The sequence below is a fragment of the Acinonyx jubatus genome, chromosome A1, assembly GCF_027475565.1.
Source record: "Acinonyx jubatus isolate Ajub_Pintada_27869175 chromosome A1, VMU_Ajub_asm_v1.0, whole genome shotgun sequence".
Taxonomy (NCBI): domain Eukaryota; kingdom Metazoa; phylum Chordata; class Mammalia; order Carnivora; family Felidae; genus Acinonyx; species Acinonyx jubatus.
Genome location: NC_069380.1, coordinates 226,290,720 through 226,312,998, shown reverse-complemented (window position 1 = coordinate 226,312,998; position 22,279 = coordinate 226,290,720). Strand labels below are relative to the sequence as shown.

At 36.2% G+C, this 22,279-nt stretch overlaps 1 long non-coding RNA gene across 1 annotated transcript; it reads right to left on the bottom strand.

The window, feature by feature from the left end:
* Positions 1 to 6,854: 6,854 nt before the first annotated feature.
* Positions 6,855 to 21,170, bottom strand: LOC128311546 (uncharacterized). The gene is made up of 3 exons (XR_008290001.1): positions 20,593 to 21,170; positions 9,507 to 9,637; positions 6,855 to 8,490 (listed from the first exon to the last, which is right to left on the bottom strand). It is a non-coding gene; the product is annotated as an uncharacterized LOC128311546 (long non-coding RNA).
* Positions 21,171 to 22,279: the final 1,109 nt, after the last annotated feature.

Here is a 22,279-nt window from a genome sequence, read left to right as displayed (position 1 = left end):
ACAAACTGTCATTTGTCTTTGGAAATCATTACATGGCTTTTGGCAGCAGATTTGCCTAACGCATAATTTTTGGCAATGTTTAACATATTTTACATTTCCTCTCTATTCACTTGAAATTTTCTAACTAAAGTTCTAAGAGGCTGAAAAAATCCAAACTTGGATTCAAATTTTGCTACAGATAATGGGAAGGGGGAAAATGCATCTATGAGTAATTAAAATGAGGATTTACTCTATCTGTACATTAATATAATATATGGATCTGACTGCGATTCATCTTCCAGTTTTATACAAAAGCCAAGAATTCTTCTTAAATTCTCATCCAGACCTCAGCCTTGCATCTTTCTTGATTTTTCTCCCTGAAAATAATTCAATAATTTTAATATTTAATATTACGTTTTGAGAATGGTCACATTGGAATTCTACTCACTTGTGGACAAGGTATCAGAGTGACTCTTTCATTTCTCCAAAGAGCAGTTCATGCAATTTCTGCTGTTAGAAATTTGGTTCCCCTGAAAGCTATCATTTTATGTTGTGCTAATATTTTAGAAATACAACCTTTTAAAAGTAGTCTTCTTTACTGCCAGGCTCCAGAGCATTTATTTGTCAGGGGCATGACTCCAATTCAATTAAAAGAATTGTGGTTCTTACTTTTTTAGGAACCATAATAATATTTCTTTTAATGTTTATGGCCTTAATCTTATTTTGCAATATTTTAGAGTCATTTTGGGTTATAACAAAGTTAGAGGAAATAAACAAGGGCCTGATGACCTTGGTTCAATTCTGGTCTCTGCTACTCATTAACTGTATAAGGAAAGCCATTTGGTTTCTCAAAGAGAAGGCTGACCTGTTTATGAAAAGAGATTAAAATGACCTTGACCATCTCTCATAACTGTAAAGTAGATCACAGTACATGACAATGTGTGCACAATTCTGCTCAAACCTGTAAGCTATATTGCAAATTTAAGACAATTTTGGTTCCAGTGAGTATATATTAAGTATTCAAGAGCCATGACAAAAGAACTATAATCAAAACCATAGTTTCTGCTTTAAAACAATGTGTCTGCTAGAATTTATTAATCACATAGCGTAATCTTTATACTTTTCTTGATGCTTTAGATAATTAAATAAACACACGTTCATGCAGACACATACACAAGCACACACACACATACTATATGATAAACTACCATGAAACAATTTACAATCCAGTCCCAGGTGAAAGATGAATACTCATGCAGGGTCTGTACAGAGTCCTTTATATTTCAATATTAATTTGTGTGGCATAGCCAGACTGTATGTGCTATGAAACTTAAGGAAGAGGACATTTCTGTGGGTAGAAGAGTGTCTCAGGCAACGTTATAGGAATCTGTTTAGGTTTGCCGTTGTCCAAACTCCTCTCAAGGGAACATCTTCCCTCTGCCTAAAATACTCTCTTAAGTAGGCCCCATGACTCACTTACTGAAATTATTCAGGTCTCTGTTCACATCTTCTGTGAATAATAGTCTTTTCTGGGCCACCCTCTTTGAATTAGCTCCCCTGTCCTGCCCCAACTCACACTCTGGCCATCATTCCTTCCACTGATTTCATAGCACTTACTGTCTGCTATGTAACCTTGCAAGCATTTGAGGTAGGTGCTATGATCTATAGGTGAAAGCACTGACAAATAGAGGGATTCAATAAATGTCCCAACGTGACACATTTGATAGTGGACTAAAGATCTGGGCCCTTTTAGACACATTCCAGCATTTTGTAATACAACCATGTTTTGTCGCTCACGTCAATGGGCATGTAGGCTCCATGTAACCTACTTCATCCACCGTTAGACCTTTCCAATGCATGCTACATTTAGTGAGAAAAATAACTTCTGAGTTAGTAATTGTAATTCTTTAAAACTCACGTGTGGCAAAAAGCTCAAGATTTTTAATCTCATACTTCAACGTTTTCTCTTCCTCGTATATTGAATGGCTCAAGTCAATTATTTAGAAGAGCTAGTAGAACAATACAGTGGTTCAAAGAGTGGACTGTGGAGCCAGGAGCCAGAGTAGAAAGTCTGAATGTTCTTAGGCTGAGCACCTTGGGAAATTCACTGACTTTCTGGGCCTGAATTTTACCTGTAAGGGTCTCTCAACTCTATTTGACTGTTGTGAGGATACGGTAAGTTTATACACGTAAGTACTTGGAACAGTCTGGTTTTGCACAAGCATCGTACTGGTTTAACGGTATGATGTATTGCTTTGTCCCGTATGTGTGGAGGTATTTCTTATGTTGTTTTCACTTTAGAATAATTTCAGATTTATATAAAACTGGCAAAGATAGTAAAGAGCTTTTCTGTTTCCTATCACCCAGCTTTTCTTAGTGGTAATGTCTCATATAATAATGGTCCTTAGAAAGTAGATTAGTGGTTGTGAGGGGTTGGGGGATATCTGAGGGTTTGGGCAATTGATAACTAAAGCATACAAGGTTTCTTCTTGAGGTGATGAAAATGTTCTAATATTGACTGTGATAATATTTGCACACGTCTGGGAATATACTTAAAAAAATTAATTGTAGGGGTGCCTGGGTGGCTCAGACGTTTAAGCATCTTGTCTCAGGTCACGATCTCACAGTTTGTGAGTTCGAGCCCCGCATGGGGCTCTGTGCTGACAGTGCAGAGCCTGCTTGGGATTCTCTCTCTCTACCTCTCTCTCTGCCCCTCCCCCACCAAAGTAAATAAATAAACATTAAAAAAATTAATTGTACCTTTCATGGCTGAATTATATCTCAATAGCACTTTAAAAACAAGTAGTTTCTCCAGAAATAAATTTAAATATTGAGATATATGATCAGATTACATTACCCATATCTTAGAATCATATAGAGCCCTATGGGTGTTGTGTGACAAACAGAGAACCTGAATACACACTATGTAAAAGAAGTTTAAGATAGGATGCCTGGGGAAAAAAAATATATATATATACACACACACACACACATATGTATATCCTGTATATCCATAGTTTAGGAAAGCAGTTAATGTAATGTTCCCTAAGAGTAGTGACATAGTGTTAGAACATGAGCATAAATAAATAGAGTGTAGATTTTCTGAATCCCAACCAACAGGGAGGTGATGTCTGAAAGTGGACTCACACATAAGCCATTGCCCGCCACTGGCTGAAGTTCAAGAAAGCACCTTTGTCTTCAGGCAGAAGAAGCAAGGAGGAAGAGGATAAGTTTTTTTGACAGAAAAATTTCATTTCAGCAGTGTATTAGAATGAGAAATGGAAAGCTGGTCCTCAGGCTAAAATCGAGTTATATATATGGGGCTTTGTCAGGCGAGAAAAGATCTGAACATTTACTGAGTACTTACTTTGTTTAGGTGTGGGCTCACAGAAAAGAAAGGTCAAGTACAGCTATTTTGGGTCCTAGAAAATTGCCATCACAAATTGGCATTGGAAAAGGAAGGAGAATAGGAATTAACAATATGAGATCCTCTTGCTGTAATTAGATGTAAACTAGTTAAGATTTACCAGAAGATAGGGGAGTTGTGTTAGGGGAGCCTAGGGATTAGTCAAAGTGGCTTGTTTATAAACCCACTTGAAATATTAGGAATGTATTTTTGTAAGATATCATTTCTAAGCCATACAAAAAAGTCACTTGTTTCTGGTTATAATTTCTTTTAAATTCTTGAACCCAATTCTAACACATCGTGGGGGTGGGGGGGGGGACTTGCCCACACCACCAAAAAGCAATTGTTAGACACTAGCTGGGTGTCCTATAATTCAACTCTATTCTGACCCTCTCTACTCTGAGAAAGTATCTGATTCCACTGGTTAAGTGCTCATTTCTACAAGACTGCCCAGCCCTTCAGACAGACGCCCAGGCAAGCCCAGGCTGTTTACCCACACTTCTAACTGGCTGACTATAAATTGGAGTGTCCAAAGACGCCCTCCTTGGACTTCAAGTTCCAATCACAAGTACAGGTTGTTATCTGTTCTTGTGACCCATTGGCTATAATCAGAGGTTTCCATGACCTCCTTGGGTTCAATTAATTTGCTTGAGAGGCTCACAGAACTCTGAAACATTTTTCTTTGTGAATTACTGGTTGGTTATAAAAGGATATGATAGAGGATACAAATGAACATCCAGATGGAAGGATGCCTAAGGGAAGGTATGAGGAAAGGGCACGGAGTCTCCATGCTCACAATGGAACTATCCTATCCACAGAGTTCAAAGCATGCTGCTTCCTCCAGATCTCTACATGTTCACCAACCTGGAAGCTCTCAGAAACCAATCCTTTTGGGTTTTTATGGAGACTTCATTACATAGGTATGATTGATTCCCACTGAGGATTTATTCAACCTCCAGTCCCTCTCTCCTACTGGCTTCTAAGCCACCTCATTAACATAACAAAAACACCTTGGCTGCTCTCATCACTTAGGAAATTCCAAGGGTTTTGGGAGCTCTGCCAGAAACAGGAGTAAGATCAAACATATATTTATTATAAATCACAATATCATATGATCTCACTAGTAAAGTAGTATTTCTTAATCAGTTAATTATAACCGTATAATTTATATGGCTATGTTGTGTATACACATATATTTCTGTACTTTTAAAGTTCTTTTGATGATGATGAATTATCAAAAATATAAAAATGATAAAGCAATTCTGAAAATTAATTTTTGAGTCACACTTTTGTTGGAGGGAATATACCTCATATGATTGACGTATCATCCTGTGGAAAATAGAAACGTTAGTTGTAGCATAAAATTTGGTATAACCATAGAAGAGTTGTTTTGGTAGATTTTAATGATAATAAAACAGTGCTCCAGCACCTGAAAATGGCCATCACTTGATGGGGTTTTTCATGCCAAAGTATTTAATATAGAATTTTTCACAAAAAGTGAATAAGCCAAATTGATCTTCAGGAAATACTCCCACTTCAATAATTATTTAGTAGGGTGCTTTTGAATCTCACAAGGGATAGTTTATTTTTATTTTATTTTATTTATTTTATTATTTTTTTAATGTTTATTTTTGAGAGAGAGAGAGAGACAGAGACAGAGCATGAGTTGGGGGGGGGGTGGAGCAGAGATAGAAGGAGACACAGAATCTGAAGCAGGATCCAGGCTCTGAGCAAGAGGTCAGCACAGAGCCTGATGAGGGGCTCGAACCCACGAACTGTGAGATCATGACCTGAGCTGAAGCCAGACACTCAACCGACTGAGCCACTCAGGCACCCCAGGAATGGTTTATTTTTAAAAAAAGCTTTGAGTTTGTCCTCCTGATTTTTAGTGTTTGAGGCAGATAATTCCTCTTGAAAAAAGTCAAATAACATTAGTGTCAGGATTCTTACATAAGTTCAAGTATGTAGAATATTGCAGAGGACGTTAGAAAGATGGAAAATACCATAGTTTGTTTCATTTTTCAATTGCTTTACTATCCCAAGTGTCATATATATAAAACACACATGTACTCTCTGTGTGATGGTTAAGATGATGATATTTGTGATCCTATATAAGATATTTTAGGTATTTTACCTTTTGATACCCAAATGATCTTGACTATTTCACTAATTAGCTGGGTGATGTAAGACAACTAATTTAATCTTAATTATGGGTTAGGACTTTCTTTTTGTGCCTGTCAGTTGTGAACATTATAAGATGTATGGTAAGAAGGAAAAATGGAAACTCGTTGGTAAAATTTCAAGAAAGTAATTTATGCTGGGTAACTTTTAGGTGGGGTGTGAAAGAGAAAGACACAGACACAAGATACATAATGATACACTTATGTGAAATACACAGAGCTAAAAATATTTTGTTGTGGTGTAAAATCATGTATTTGAAGCCTATGTTCTATAAACAAGAACAAAAGGAGAGCTTGAACTATATGGATTTAATCCTCAGCAAGATTTCTTCAGCATGCAATACAGACGCATGTAGCCTATAGTCCTCATTTGGGACAAAGAAACTTCTGTCCTACCTCTAATCGTCTTTCTCCTTAAGAAGGCTCATGTCAAGGTAGAGGGGTGAAGGTGTTACCCAACCAAAGTTTGATCTGCTCACTGCATGACAGTCCGATAAGTCAAGTGACAAGTTGTTGAAGCCAAGAATATGACTTTTTTCAAGAAAGCCAGCTAGCTGAGAAGATGGTGGACCAATGTCCCAAATAAACTTCTTACAATCTCAGTGCAGGCAGGGGATTTTAAAGGGGAATGGAAGGGGGAAATAAGTCTCAAATGTTAAGCAGAAAAAATCAAAAGTTAATTATAACTCTTCAGGGGAACTTCTAGACTCTAGTCGTGATTGTCTTTTGTGTCTTGAGCAAGACCCTGTGGTCATTTGACTGTCACCTGCTTTTGGTTTGGCTTCAGTTGCATCCTTTATGTTTCCTGTAGAGCTTTACACAATATTGATTATTATCTTGGTTACAAATTAAGCTTTAGATTGTGTTTGAGAGTTACAGGCAGGAGTAGTAACATCATTTGCTCTGTGCTATAGGTCAGGCTTTCTTATGTATAGATTATCTTACTTTCAAATAATTCAAGGCGGAAGAGAAAGGTCGGCCTTCAGAATGGCCTTAGTTCTGCAACAAATGAATCATGGGTGGACAAGTAAGCACCCTTGGGGGCTGTAACTAGAGTGAAGGAACATTCATTTAGCCAACCCAAAACTCAGTATCAGGTAGGAAGGTCATCATTACTGTTTCTTTTTCAGCTTTGGGGATCCCTTTATTCAGCAATCGCATTTCCATTGCTTTTTGGTTGGGCCTTGGGATATACCCTGCCTTTAATACAGGCTCAACTAAGAAATGGTTTTTATGAGTTATTTATTTATTTTTAATTTTTTTTTTTTTACGTTTTATTTATTTTTGAGACAGAGACAGACAGATTGCAAGCAGGGGAGGAGCAGAGAGAGAGGGAGACACAGAATCCAAAGCAGGCTCCAGGCTCTGAGCTGGCAGCACAGAGCCCAATGTGGGGCTCGAACTCATGGACCATGAGATCGTGACCTGAGCCGAAGTTGGACGCTCAACCGACTGAGCCACCCAGGTGCCCCATGATTTTTTTTTTTAAAGAAGTATTTGTTAAAAGGTATCTAGATACATTAACTCAATTTCTTATTTTCCAGCAGGAAACTGTAATTGGCATTGTAATCCTAATACTTTGGGCCTGTAAGAGCCAACTATTAGTCAATGTCTCATTTGTTGTTTCCTGTAGTAGTCTGTCTGTCTCAGGGAAATCGCCCCTAGAAGGCCGATGTTCCTTTCTAGGAGCTAGGATAATCTGCAGAAGAAATGCAAGAACTTCTATTTTTGTTTATGAGTAAATGTAAGGCTAGCATGTAGACTGCAGGAGGGGTCGAAACGTATGTTGTTTTCGCTGTTTCCGTTCTTTCTTAACGGGTGTTGCGTTACTTGTCCTATTGTCCTACGCTAAGCAGCCAAAATTCTAATGAGCCCCAGGGATGGACTGTAGCAGCCAGGAAAATAAGTTGCTTGAATTTCCTACTGGGACAACCGTGATGTGCTGATATTCCCAGATGCTGCTTCTCTGAATCAACCACTGTATTCAGGCTGAGGCCGCAGTTGTGATGGACTTCTGCCAGGCAATGGCTGAGCATTGTAGCAGTTCTAAAGCATGCCCATTAGGGCGAGGTGCAGACTTCCCTTTTGGACAACCTTGGCTCAGGATGTCTGCATTAAGCTGGCTAGACCTTTCTTGGCATTGTTCTACACTCATACGCTCCTCCCACCCATGTCTACCTCCTTCCCTTTCTTTTCTCACAGATACTAACTCGCATTACAGTCTGAAGGCTCTCCTCATCTGCTCATACTCTGTCCTGTAACACATCTCTTGCACTTTTAACCTTGGAAAAATCTTCTCAGAATGAAAATTAAGGCTATAACATAGAGCTTAAAAATTTTTTACTTTAAATATGTAGTAGAATCAGGGTAAAGAAAACTCAGTACATATTTTAGACACGTTAGGTGGGGAATTGGAGCCAATGAGTTCTCAAATCTTAGTGTCTTCACAAAGTTGCTTTTTTTTTTTTTAATTTTGGTCTTAAAATTGTCCAATGGCCTTTTGGTTGAGTCATGTCTTCCAAATGTTGGTTTGAAATTGAGTCTCTTCTATTTTTGTATTTCTCCATATTATGTGATTTAACCACATGAAATTTCGATTTTGGTAGGTCAATTGTCAATAAAATTGCATCTATTAAGGTAACCCTGGAAGTCATATCCACCCCCAAGGATGGCAAACATGGAGAATTACACATGAGAGATTATCATGTGATAAGCCGGCCAGTAGCTCACATAATTTCTACCTTTGTTTATTGGTCTGAAATCAAATACTTACCTAATTATAACTGCAAAGGGGGCTGGTAATTGTAGTCTGGGTGCATGTCCAGGAAGGATAAACAGGTTTGGTTGATTAGATGTCAGTAATAGTCACATTCTGGAAACAAATGCCATTTTATACTTCCCACTCCCAGGGGCTATCCCTAATTCCTGCATCCAATCACAAATCAAAGATTTTAAAGGATGCTAGTCTTTTCCATCAGTCTTAGATAGGGAGCTTCCAAGTCCAGTGACCCATAAACTAAAGAGTTAAATTATATGCCTTCCCCCACCTTTATCCCTATAAACCCAGTATAGGATATTAAACCAGGGGCAATGTAATTGAACTAAAAAGTTTTATTTCTTGTATTCCCTGGCCCAATAGTTTTTTTTTCTCAACTTAATGGCAGCTACCTTGAGGCTATTAGAAATAATGGCATTAGGTGAGAAGGGCATACTCATATATATGTCAAATGTGAATATTAATAAGACTTTATCACTCCAAGCTGCTTGTGTCTTATCCCATACTTTTGAAGTATAGAGGCAATCAATTTTTCTAACACTTTAAAGCCCTGAATTACTATCTTTATTCACTTTCATTTTCTCATAAAAATAGACTGATTCTTTTCTGCATTTGTTTTTTTTCTTGTATCCCTTTGTTAAAGCAGAGACTACAAGGCAAAACACATAATTACTCTGAATGTCTAGTCTTTTCACTTAGATTTTAGACTCAATGGTCTAATGGTACTTCTTTTCCTAAATATTTTTGTGCTAATGCATAGCATGATTAACTGTATTTCCATCCACCAGTATATTTTATTTTTTAAAGTTTATTTATTTTGAGGGGGGGAGGGCCAGAGAGAGAGGGAGAGACAGAGAATCCCAAGCAGGCTCCCCACTGTAAGTGCAGAGCCCAGTGCAGGGGTCTAACTCATGAACTGTGAGATCATGATCTGAGTGGAAATCAAGAATCGTATGCTTAACCAACTGAGCCACCCAGACACCCCCCTCCACCAGTATCTTTTAAATTATGCAACTTGGTAAAGCCTCTTAAGTAGAGACCAGAAGATTTGTTAGATTTACTAGAAATTTCAACATATTTTCAGTTTTGAAAATTTCCCTTTGAACATCACCTTTTCTGCATACCTGACTTATTCTAGTGTCAGTGGTTACAAAAAACAACTTACTAAAAAGGGATTTGTCTTCCAATCCTTGAAGTGTGAGAATTGTTTACAAGCACTGACAGCTGGGAGAGAAGTCAAAACTCTTGCTTTTAGTCCTGCCCTGGTGCTCCCTTCAGTCCCAGATCCTTGGTTTCCTGCAAAGATAGATTGTACAGAGATCTCCAGAAGGTGATCTGCCACATGTGACACATCCCATAAACTCATTAAATTTTTTAAAAATGTTTATTCATTTTTGAGAGAGAGAGAGAGAGAGAGCAGGCTCCTGGCTCTGAGTTGTCAATGCAGAGCCCAATACGGGACTTGAATCCACGAATTGTGAGATCATGACCTGAGCATAGGTCGGGTGCTTAACCAAACGAGCCACCCAGGTGCCCTCATTCAACTCATTTTTATTACCCACATCATCACCATCAACAAAATCTGCTAGGGTAGAGATACACTTGTGTCTAGTTAATCTAGAAGTTTTCCCTGTTCTGGAGATAACACTATTCGGCTTTGGGCAATATCCTCCAAAACTGTACAGTTAAACTGTACAGTTAAACTGTACAGTTAACTGTGGCAGTTAAAAAAATACATACAAAGCTATGTATTATGAAAGCATTCAAATCTGAATGATCATTTCATTTTTGGCATTCTCTAGTTTCGTCTTGATTCTCAGAAAAATTAGTTTCCATCCATATTGTTAAGGCTCTAAAGATTATTTCACTTTTTCAAATTGGATTTAATCCGGTGACCAACCCCCAATGCTGCTTCCTTTAGGGCTTCTTCCCACTGTAGGAAGTTAGGTATCCATGCAGAGAACACATTAGGACCTGAGTATGTGGTCCATTTATGTGGACCATGTAGTGGATGTAAGAATGACAATCATTTCTACGTTACATTTATTAATTTCTTTATTCATTTCTACATGACACTTACATTTCTTACTATACTGCTACCCAAATCATGTTCTTGTTTTTGAGTGAAAAATGACCACCTAATATTTAGCCAATGAAAAGCATTTCATTTTAGTCATGAAAATATAAAAATAAGCATTAGTATGATATAGACATTAACATGTATATTTTCCAAGGCATATTTCTAACATACAGAAATATAGATACAGGTATAGCTGTAGATCTGACTGAATATATTTTTTAAAATTAAGAAAAATAAGATTCCTTTTGATAAGTACTATAGTCAATATAATATTGGAATGGATGTGGTTTAAAAGCCATACTCAAAACACTAGTCATTCATGGATAAATAGGTCAGGTTTTTTCTTCTCTGAAAATCAATTAGCAATATATATAAAAAGATCCCACAATAACAATAATGTAATTCTATAATAAAATAAGGAAATGAGATAAAAAAGACTTGTAATTATGTTCACATATATTTATGGAAGATTTTTTATTATAGCAAAAACAAACCAGTCCCCCCAAATTATGCCAAAAAACAAAGCAATAGAGAAAACAAAGCAAAACATGCTCTATATGCAGAATTGGGAAATTATCAGTTGAATTATTTCCTGTAAAATTAAAGACACATTATACAGGTGTTAAACTGTTGTTTACTACTAATTTCAACAATGCAAACCAAAAATATGTTATCATTCAAAATAGTCCCTGTATGTTATTTTTCAAACTGAAAGAGAGGCACCTGGAATTATTAATATTTGTTATTTCGAGAACAGAAAAGTTATATTTTATTGTAATTTTTTCCTTTGTATACCTTTCACATATCTATAGTAAATGTCTCCTTTATACTTGAAACCAACAAACTTTGTTAAGTTAATTTAGTTGTTTTTATTTTGTAGCTTCCTGAATTAAAGAATTTACATTTAAGGGACTAAATGAGAATTAAAAAACAGTTTTCTTTCTTTGTTTTCTAATACCTGTTTTTTTCACAATGTGTCTATAGAAGAGCACAATGTAGCATGTATGTTATTTTCCTCTGTCGTTGGACAGATTACAAAACCATAGTGAAATAATTGTAGCTTGTCTGTCTGCTTCCCCAACGGGCCAGCACTCCACAAGCCTCTGGCCTCGTGGGGTCTCACAGCAGAGAGGACAGAGAGAAACACTTTCACACCACTGAGAGTTTCACCCTGGCGAGGGGTGCTGCTCCAGTGGACCCTCACACCTTTGACTTTCTGGGCACAGATTGCTTGCCCTGAACTGCGTTATCTTCTACTCTTTACTCCTTACTACTGTCTTTGAAGGTTCCGTCCCTTTGGGTCATTCCTGATATAAACCTTAAATCTTGCAAGTAAAATATAGAGATAAATCTTCCACGGATACATAGCAAAGCCAAATCAATGAAATTTAAATAGCAAAAAAAAAAAATGACACTCTTATTTGATAAATTTGACTTAAGATAGATGCCCTAATTGTCGTGACAATTAAACTAACTACTTAACAAATAAATAAATAAATAAAATAAGTATATATAGAAATAAAAAACTTAATAAGAAAAACTAAAATATGTATTTAACCTCAGAAACAACATAGCTTTCTTGTCTACATATTTTAATCGTTTTGAGTGTTAGGTGTCTCTGTGTCCCCTTTCCACGTACAACTCGAGGGTCATTTCTTTTTTCTTTATGAACTATGAAGAGGGAAAACTTTACAGTCCAAAATGGAACAGAGGGCATTGTCTTCACATCGTCACCAAGATACAAGTGTTTAGTTTTCAAATTAAATTAAAAAAATCATAAATTAACTCTAAAAATTGTCATTTAGAGTAATAATGATGTTGAGGAAGGTGTTGCAATAGAATAAGTCTGTTTTTGGAGAGCGGAAGAGTGTAGTGTGAACAGTTGCTGGAGAAAAACAACACTAATGGAGAGAAATAGCTATGTTTTACAAAACACGCGTCTGAGACCATAAAACAAAATTGTGCTAAGTATTTTCATTTCCAGTTTTATTTGGGACATTAAAAACATAATATAAAAGGTTATTCTAACTTATTATTTTACTGTTTTCTATGGTGGGTCAGGATCTTGCATATCACAGAATACCTGAAATAAAACTAATTGAATTCACAATCTAATTCAAAAGTATCAAAAAAGCTTAATACTTCTTTGTATTTGAAACAATTTTGCTTTCAATTTGTCCAGCAAGTGTTAAGGAATAATAGAGGTACAGATTTTCGTCAACTTAATATGGGGTTTCATCCTGATAAAGCCATCAGTGTTTGAAAATATTAAGAAAAAAATGTATTTATCACACGTAACTAACCAAACAACACTTACCTTAGCCTTATCTACCTTAAACACTTCCATGAGTCTACAGTTGGGCCAGGTCATCTAATACTTTATAATAAAGTGTTGACTATTTCATATAATTTATTGACTTCTCTACTGAAAGTGAAAAGTAGAATGAATGGTTGTTGTACGTGTTGTTTACCCTGTGATTGTATCATTGATTGGGACCTACTGGTCAGGCCATGTGGAGCATCAGACTATATATCGCTGGCTCTGGAAACGATCCAAATTCAAAATTCAAAGTATGGTTTCTACTGAATGCGTAACAATGCTGAACCATCATAAAGTTGAAAAACCATATGTATAACTGTGGTAAGTCAGGGACCATCTATAAATAAATTGTTCCTCTTATTAGATACCTGAAGCCATTAGAGTCATAATAAATTGGTTATTTCCTATGTACCAGAGCATCTTATTTCTGCTATTAAGACACTATTTTAATGTGGTGTGAAAGTGAACTGGATTATTAAATGACACACTTTAAATTAATCAAGGCTTGTAGGACCTAAGGATTATACTGATTTTCCTATGCTTCATTTTATCTCTCTGTTCTATCTTTAACTCAACACACACACACACACACACACACACACACACACACACGTGAACACAATGTGTTCAGTTGGAATTAAGCACTGGTCTAATTAGATACTTTTGAAAATCATAATACATTGTTCTTTAGTATTATTTTGTTTTCAGGTTTACATATTGTGCTCTGTGTCAGAATAATCAAATAAAACATTGTAATGACAGAAACATTTAAAGGGTTTAAAGTCTAAGTATGCCACACTTAAATTTTTAAACACACTACTCTTACTTTAAATCTTCATAAAATAAGCTGATTATGAAATTAGAGTTTCACTTTTTATGGTTAATGGCAATAATACAGACAAAATGAGAAAGTACTGGGAGACAGGAAGGAGCATATCAACATCCTTGACATCTTATCTATTATATGGTTAATATTTTCAATAAAATCAGTTTATGTATAAAAATATTTTGAAAGACAGAGCTTTAGATGTAAGTGCTAGCATAATGGGTCAGCAGAAGTATAATTTCGTGAAGGCAAAATTTTGTAGAGCTCTAAAATGATAGGTGTCAGCACTGTGAAAGCCCAAAGATCTCCTTATATATGTAAGAGACTTACTGGTCTAACTTCAGTTCTCAGTTGTACATATAAGATAGAAATTTACATTCATCCTAGTCAGCATAATGAGCATTTCTCTTGCAATGACATATACGGACAAGTAAGAAACACTGTTCTTTAAAATTGAACATAAGGGATAGTATCATATACGCTTAGAATTTGTTACATTTATTAACTAATATAGTAAGATCCAATGTGCTATTAATGACAAGGACGTGGTAAATTTAGATTTTGACACTCTTCTCAAATGCAGTTAATAGGTTTTTAAAAGTCACCAATACGAAAGTAATTGGGCTACAAGCATTAGTTACCACAAATCTTGTTTCTAACTTTAGATTCATGGATGAAAATCATCTCCACCTTCAGTTTTAATTCATAATGTGTGTATTCCTGACATGCGATTGATTAAGTTGTTTATATTTATATTGGTTTTAAGTATTTTAGTCTTAAATTGATAGAGCACAAAACATGAGATTGAACTGTACAATGTTTCCTTTCTGCAGGTCTAAATACCCAATTATCAGCAATGCTCCATTATTGAAACTAATACATCATAAAATCAGAGCAAAATGATGACATTTTGATACTTCACTTTTAACGAATTTGCCAAAGATTATCGATCCGTTTTTGGTACTGTGTTTGGTACTTATTTTCTCATGCAGTATCTACAGTCCATTAAAACCTATGGACCATATACCCACACTCATAAGAGCAAACAAACAAAGAAATAATCCAACATCTCAGAAGGTTTGACAAGTAACTGCAAATATATAGAAAAATATATTTTTTAATTTCTTCAAAATATTCTATACAAATGCTTTAATACTAATATTTTCTCAGTCTATTTAAAAAGATTTCTTCCAGACCTGTAAGAATTCCAACATCAATTATGGAATGACTTCTGTAGGCAAGTCCTGATTCACAATCTTACATCTTTTGTGTTATTTTATAACATAATCTAATAATTATGCACAGTAGGAGCCATTTTTGGTGGAATTGTGTTCATTTCTGATTGCATGTGTGTGTATGTACCTTTTTTGTACTTTTAATAATTAGTAAAGTGCTTCTGCAATTCTACAAAGAAATATACTTTAAAAGACTAAATAATAGTCTAATAATGACCATTAGTTTATGCTGTGAATAAGATTTCTTAAATTTTAAGATATTTTAATATATATTTTTATTTTCTAAATGGGTATCTTTATATTTTATATGTGTATCTATATCAATATCTATATTTGATCTACATATCTATATATTTAGTTTTCATATGTAGACATTCGTATTATTAGCTATGATAGATAATATCTCACACTGACATGTCAATACAACTTGTCTTTGACAGATTGTCATCTTAGTCACTCATGTGCTTTATCTCCTTTTTTCTTTTTGATATTTTGTTGCTATATTTCCATACAATGTTTGAACTATAAGAAAAAACACTGCCATAATTTGAAATACAGAAAGCAGCCTTTTATCATTCTATTTAGTTCTGGAAATATTTTAAATTTCATTTAATTTTCTTGGTAGTCCATATCCTTTTATTACCTGCCATATAACAGAATAAGAAGTGATGAGATTGTTAGGATTTGTTGTCCCTTAGAATTATAATATGATTTCCATTTTTTGAACAAAGAAGTTTATGAAAACATCTGTTACATTACATTATTTTCCCCTGAGATTTGTATTTTCTAATGGCAACAGGTTAATAAGAGAAATCCATTGAGATCGCAATATTTCACATGAAATATAACTCAATTTTTACTGATGCCTGGATATTGAGATGCATGTCCTCTGCCTTTAGTACCAAACATTTCTTTGCACTATTAGTTTTCTGTTTACTTCTTTGTCTTAACTTTCTCTTTCCTGCTTAAGTCAGATTTTAGGTACTAAATTCATTATCTACACTCTCACTTGAAGGCAGTAAGTAACTCCTTTGTAAGAGAAGTACCTCTTACTTTTACAAAGCACAATGAATGGTTCTGTTCCTCCAAACAGTTGTGGATCATCTAGCTCAGGAAGAACTGTGCTTTGCCTGTAACTCCTTCCCTCTGCTCACTACGCAATCTTGGCACGATCCTAGCAATCTAAAAGGGGGAGATGATACAAATATAAAGAACAATGAATAAAAAACATAGTGGGGGGCAGGGTTGATTCAGTGCAGGCATAAAACGTCAGACTGTGCCTTTCCATAATGTGACCAAATTACATTCCTGACCTTGAGAAAGACTGGTCTTGCTTTCACCTTTGGAGAAAAGAATAGGAGTGGGGTAAAACTTTCAGTTTCTTCTAGAAACAGATGTCCCACTGACAACAGTGTCCCATCAGAAACCAGCATGATAACCTCTATTTAATAATGAAAACAGATAAGAGAGAAGACATACGGGTGTGTGTCCTACTCTGGTTATAGGACTCAATGTTTGAGTGTCTTCTTTCCAGTCACTTTTCTGAGCAAGAGCTAGCTTTGTCTTTGGGTTTATTTATTGAGAACTGAGACACGTTTCAATTATATCAAAATAATGTGTGTGTGTATGGCAATTAAAGTTATCTATTCAAAGGATGATTGAGATTTTCCTCCAATGTGCTAATGAAGTGAGATACTAACTTTGAGTAACCCTTCAGGGTAATAAAATAGAATGATATTCCAAAGACTTAAAAGTTGTACTTTTATTGTTTTACCACGGCAAGAGGGGTAAGAAATTATAAAGCATTAGGATGTATGAACATATTAGAAATGGAACTTTGCATTGATCAACAGTGAACAAGCAGCCTATTTTCACCCTGTTCCATACAACTCTTACACTCTTCTTTGTGTGAGGCATTCCTTTTACTCTGTAAGATGTTGACTGAAATTATCTCTTCCCTTGCTTTCTGGATTACTTATTCCCCTCAGTTTTTCTACTCTACTTTTAAACCTATCTATTATTTCAGTTCCTAATATCAGTCACTGTATTTCCAGAGTTCCTATTTTATTCTGTATAGCATCACATTTTTTACTGAAATTCTTCTCATCATTTAATTTCTTGCGAATATTAGCTCTGTTATTTTAAAGTCCTTTTCTGACAACTTTGGTATCTGGGCTTCCTGATAGTCTGTTTCATTACCTCTTTTTTTTTCCTCTCATTTTTCAACCTACTTAGTCTTTCGTATGCCTGTTATCTCCTCCCTGTGTACTGGCCATTTTGATGAAAAATTTGAGAAGTGATATGATGCTCTATATGACGTTTCCATTTTGCAGAGAGGATTTACTTTTGCTTTGGGTAAGCAATTTCTTAGAGGTAGATCCCCTAATCCACAGAGGACTCATCAGAGGTCGAGCAGGTGCAGGAGGACTAATTTATTTTTACTTTCTATTTACTCTCAGTATATAGCCCTTTGCTCTTCCCAAAGATGTGTACCAGCTTACAGTTCCAAAGGTATCTCTGTATCCCCGTGAGACAGTAAAAAGTTGAACGGAAAAATTGCTATCAAATACTGGCCTCACCTTGCTGGACCCCTCTCTTATTTCAGATCCTTTGTGACTTGCAAGGTGACTAATGCCTTCCAACAGGTGTCACTCTGTGTGATTGTGTGTGATTGTGTGTGTGTGTGTGTACACACGTGCACACGTATGTATGTATTTTGCCTCCTTTTCGACTTCTCTTTTGAAAGTTTACTTTGAAATACACTGGCTCGCTTATCTCAATGACATAAGAAGAACTCGCTTATGAAGACTTAAGCTGTAGCGAAGCTGTATGTCTGGAATTGTGATAAGGCTGAGAGAATTGATAAGTTACACGATATTTTATCTATACTATTCTCCACATTGGTCTGCCTCCTCGGGTCAGACTATTTTCTTTCACATTAATGGTAAGAGCAGAGGCTGCATTCTCCTACATTCAGAGACTGGAAGAGTTTCCCAAACAACTCAACAAATTTTTGCATATAATGTCTGTGAGAAAGAAAAAAAAATCTCCTTTCTTATCTATCTGGGCATTTCACAAATACTATTACTTAAAATTCTGTTAAACTAAATCATTCTGTTTCATGTGAAATAAAAGTACATTTCTGTAAATACACCGTAGGTAAAATTTGTGAAGATTTTCAGTTAAAAACTACACGTTGTGATGAGAACTGTGTTTTTTCCATTGTTAAAGATCGGGACTCTAGTGTAAAGGAGCCCCCACTTATCTGCAGTTTTGCCTTCCTCAGTGTCAGCTACCCATGGTCAACCGTGGTCCAGAGACAGATGACTCTCCTTCAAATGAATTGTCTAAAGGTAAGTAGTAGCCTAACACGACATCACAGCGTCCACATCCTTCACACTTCTTCTCAAAAGGTAAGCGGGTTATCGTCTCACATCACCACAAGGTTAAGTACAGTACAATAAGATATTTTGAGAGAGAGACCACATTCACATAACTTTTATTACGGGATATTATTATAACTGTTCTATTTTACTATGAGCTCTGTTTGTTAATCTCTTACTGTGCCTAATTTATAAATTCAACGTTGTCGTAGGTCTGTGTGTATAGGAAAAAGCATGGTATATGTAGGGTTTTGTACCATGTGCAGTTTCAGGCATCTGCTGAGGGTCTTAGAATGTATCCCCCACAGATAAGGGAGGAACACTGTGCACTGATTTGCAAAAGGGCTTTTGCTGGAAGGAATAAAGTCCAGAGCTGACATTGGGAGCAGCCTTAGAAGTAGGGGTGGAACTGATCCGGGGAGGACTATTGGATGAGGCACGGAGATACTTGGCCTGACTTTCCAAGCTGGTTGTCCTCACAGAATATAGGAAGTGCCTGGAAATGAGCTGAGGGCAGGAGCACAGAAAAAGGCACTATTCCAGCACCTAGGAGTGACGTTAAATCAGAATCCCTGCCAGCTTGCATTGCAGTCTTCTAGAAAGTGAGAGTCTCATATCCACTGCAGGAGTGCATGTGTCTGGAGACCCTGTGCTAGTAGAAATGTCTGCTCTTTCTGACCTAGAGCTGAGCAAGCTGAACATCTCTGTGAGAATTGTCGCAAGGAGAATGTTAGGCTAGAGGAAGAATCACATGGATGGGACACAGATATCCACGCTGCATGTGAATATAATCTGTGACTACTTCTGCATGTGACCCAATACATATTAATATAAAACTGAAAAGGGACAAAATGAACAAATTGATGATTGTATTAAGGCTAAAATATACCTATTTCCATTTTGTCGTTTAAACAATAAAATGGTTTATTTGGGTTATTTATCAGTAATAAGTACCTGTGTATCTAATACACTATCACCCGTGGAGAGATTCTCTGGAATACAATAAGAATAATTTATAAAGCTCCGGTTAACTATGCAGTGAAGAATGGTTTGGTTTAATAAAAATCCAATTTAATTACTACTGTATCAGGATTGGTAATAAGGAAGAACAAATTCACTCCAGTGAGTACATATGGCAATTTTAGAAGCTACTCAATTTATACAAAACTAGGTTTTCCATTTGTATTTTTTAAATCCTTAATAGCATCATTAAAACACTAGAAACACTTTATTCTTAGAACAATATTTTTTGATGACTTCATTTAATAGATATTTAGTGAACACCTATTATATATTCCAGACACAGAAGATACAGATAAAATTACCTGCCTAAATGAAGCTCAGGAAGCTTACATTCTAGCGTGGGGAGACAGTACACACACACACACACACACATAATAGAATCGACAAGCCTATTTCCCCAAAATATTTAGTAGGTAACAGAGTGGTTACGTCTGTTCAAATAAAGCAACAGCAGATGAGAAAAGAAAGGTAGAAGGGACATACTGCAATTTACACAGGAATAAGCTTAGTGATGCTACATGGACTGTTTAAGGTCATAATCTTGAACCTCAGGTGAACCCCTCATGCTAAACAGCACCTCTTGATGTTTCCATACTCTAGGACTATTTCATACCTTCTCTTTTCACAAACTTCCAACATCTTTGTCCCCATCCTCACATTTTGCTGGCCCTCTACTGTTCCTTCTTCACCAAGTAAACTGAACTTATCAGAAAATAAAGTCCATAGTCTCCCACGATCCCCCTCCGACAGCATCTGCGTCCACATATAATACCTCCCTTCTTGATACCCCAAATCTGGGCTGGCTGGTATGGTAGCTATCAGCTGCCTGTGGCTATAGAGTATATGAAATGAGGGTAGTCCAGGGGCGTCGGTTAAGCGTCTGACTTTGGCTCACATCATGATCTCGCGGTTCCTGAGTTCCTGCCCTGAGACAGGCTCTGTGCTGACAGCTCAGAGCCTGGAGCCTGCTCTGGACTCTATGTCTCCCTCTCTCTCTGCCCCTCCCCATCTCATGCTCTGTCTCACAAAATATGAATAAATGTGAAGAAAAAGAAAAGAAATGAGGCTAGTCCAAATTGAGCTGTCCCGAAACTGTAAAAGTCACACTGGATTTCAAAGACAATATGAAAAACTGAAAGAAAACTATCTCAATGAGTTTTTTAGATTGGTTAAATGTCAAAATAATATTTTGAATGTATTTGGTTAAATAACATATTATTAAAATGAATTGCCTCTGCTTCTTTTTACTTTTTTTTGAAACGTGTCTATTAGAAAATTAAAAAGTCCCTATAATGTTTCTGTTATAATACTGTTAGTGCTTTTCTGCAAGAAGTCTGGTCTTCTGTCTTAAGCTGACCTCTCCTCTCCTGTAGAGGATACGTACCTTTATCTCTTGGTCCTCAAATGGCCTCTCAGCTGTACTCTTTGCTCCTTCTCTTGCTCACCGCAGTGTGTTCTCAACACAGAAATAAGACCAATCCTTTTTGAACACAAATTACGTCACACTGCTCTTCTTGCAGCTCCTCCATGGTTCTCCGTTCCACTGCAATAAAGTCCACAAAGGCATGCCTATAGAACTCTGCATAATCCTCTTTCCCCCTCACCCCATTTTCTCTTTGGACTAATTTTCTACCAACTATTCTTTTTCCTAAATATGCTGAAACCATACTGGTTTCCTTGCTATTTCTGGGGAGAAACCAGGTACACCTCTGCTTTAGAATTTGACACTGGTTATTTGCTCTGCCTGAAAATGTTGTCCTCCAGGTTATAATGTGGGGTAATGTTTTTAACTACTTCAAGTCTTTGTTCAGATGCCAACTTCCTGATGAGGCCACTGGGCAAATTAATAAGAATCTTTTTGTCATTCCCCATGCTGTTGTCCCACACCTTTCTAATAAACTATTCTCTCACTAAGATATGGTAAGCCCATCTTTCAAAATCCAAACATGTGCATTAAAGCATTAAGGTTAAAAAATTATTAGTTGATCCTCCAGCGTCTGCCATCCGAGACAAGAGTTCTTTTTGCTTGACTGCCAACTTTCTCCTGGGAAGCTAGAATAAATAATGAATATTTTCAGTCATGAGGTTTCTTTGAACTTTCAGGGGGAAAAAAAACACCTGAGGAGTGGGAGAAAAGGGGAAAGAAACATTGGGGATTTCATTGATAATGGCATTTGAAGAGAGAATGAAGATTGATTACACTATAAAGAGGCTTCTATTGGATTTTGGATTTTCTTTGTTGCCTGAAATGCCAGAAGCAAAGTCTGTGTTTCCCTGGTGGATGTCACTCTAGATGCAGAGTTGCAGACAGCTTGGACACAGAGTCCCTGGCTGAAGTCAGCAAGGTTTTTATTTTACTACTTTAAAAGGAAAGTATGTGGTTGTGAATACACAGTACTGTATCTCTAACAGTATAGGCTTTTGCTGGTTTTTATTAAGGTCAGTGTTAATCCCAGCAGGTTAAAAAGGCATTCTTGAGAGATAGAGAGAGAAAGAGAGGGAGAGAGATGGAGAGAAGAAAAGAAAAAGAAAAGAAAACTTGAATCAGGAAGCATGGTTCACTTTGTTTGTGATTAGCAAAAGTAACCTTTAGAACATCTTGTGGTTCATTAGTGGAAATGTCCAGATCTGTAAATAATACTCACAACTTGCTTTCCCGCCCTGTTCTTTGTATCCTTTTGGTTTTAGTTAAAACATTCTTATCTCATGTAGCTCATATTGTTGGTTTGAGGGTGTTTGTTTGTTTGTTTGTTTGAAGTCATAATCTATCTCCTTCTAACTCTATAGTTAAAGCTAATTAAAAAGCATGCAATGATTTTCTTGAACTAACGCCAAGGTAAAAGTAACTTTTATATAATTCCTTTAAATTCAATGGTAATAGCCATACTGGGATCTTCAGAGATCTATAATATTTGATTGGATCAAATATTGAATCAAAAAAGAAATTCTCAAAATTCTCTACATATAAATAGAGTAAACTGATTTTTTTTGGTAATTATTTACTTTTCAAAAAAAGCTTATTATATCAGCTCTTCCAATATTGGAAAAAAAATTATACCATAAAATGGTAG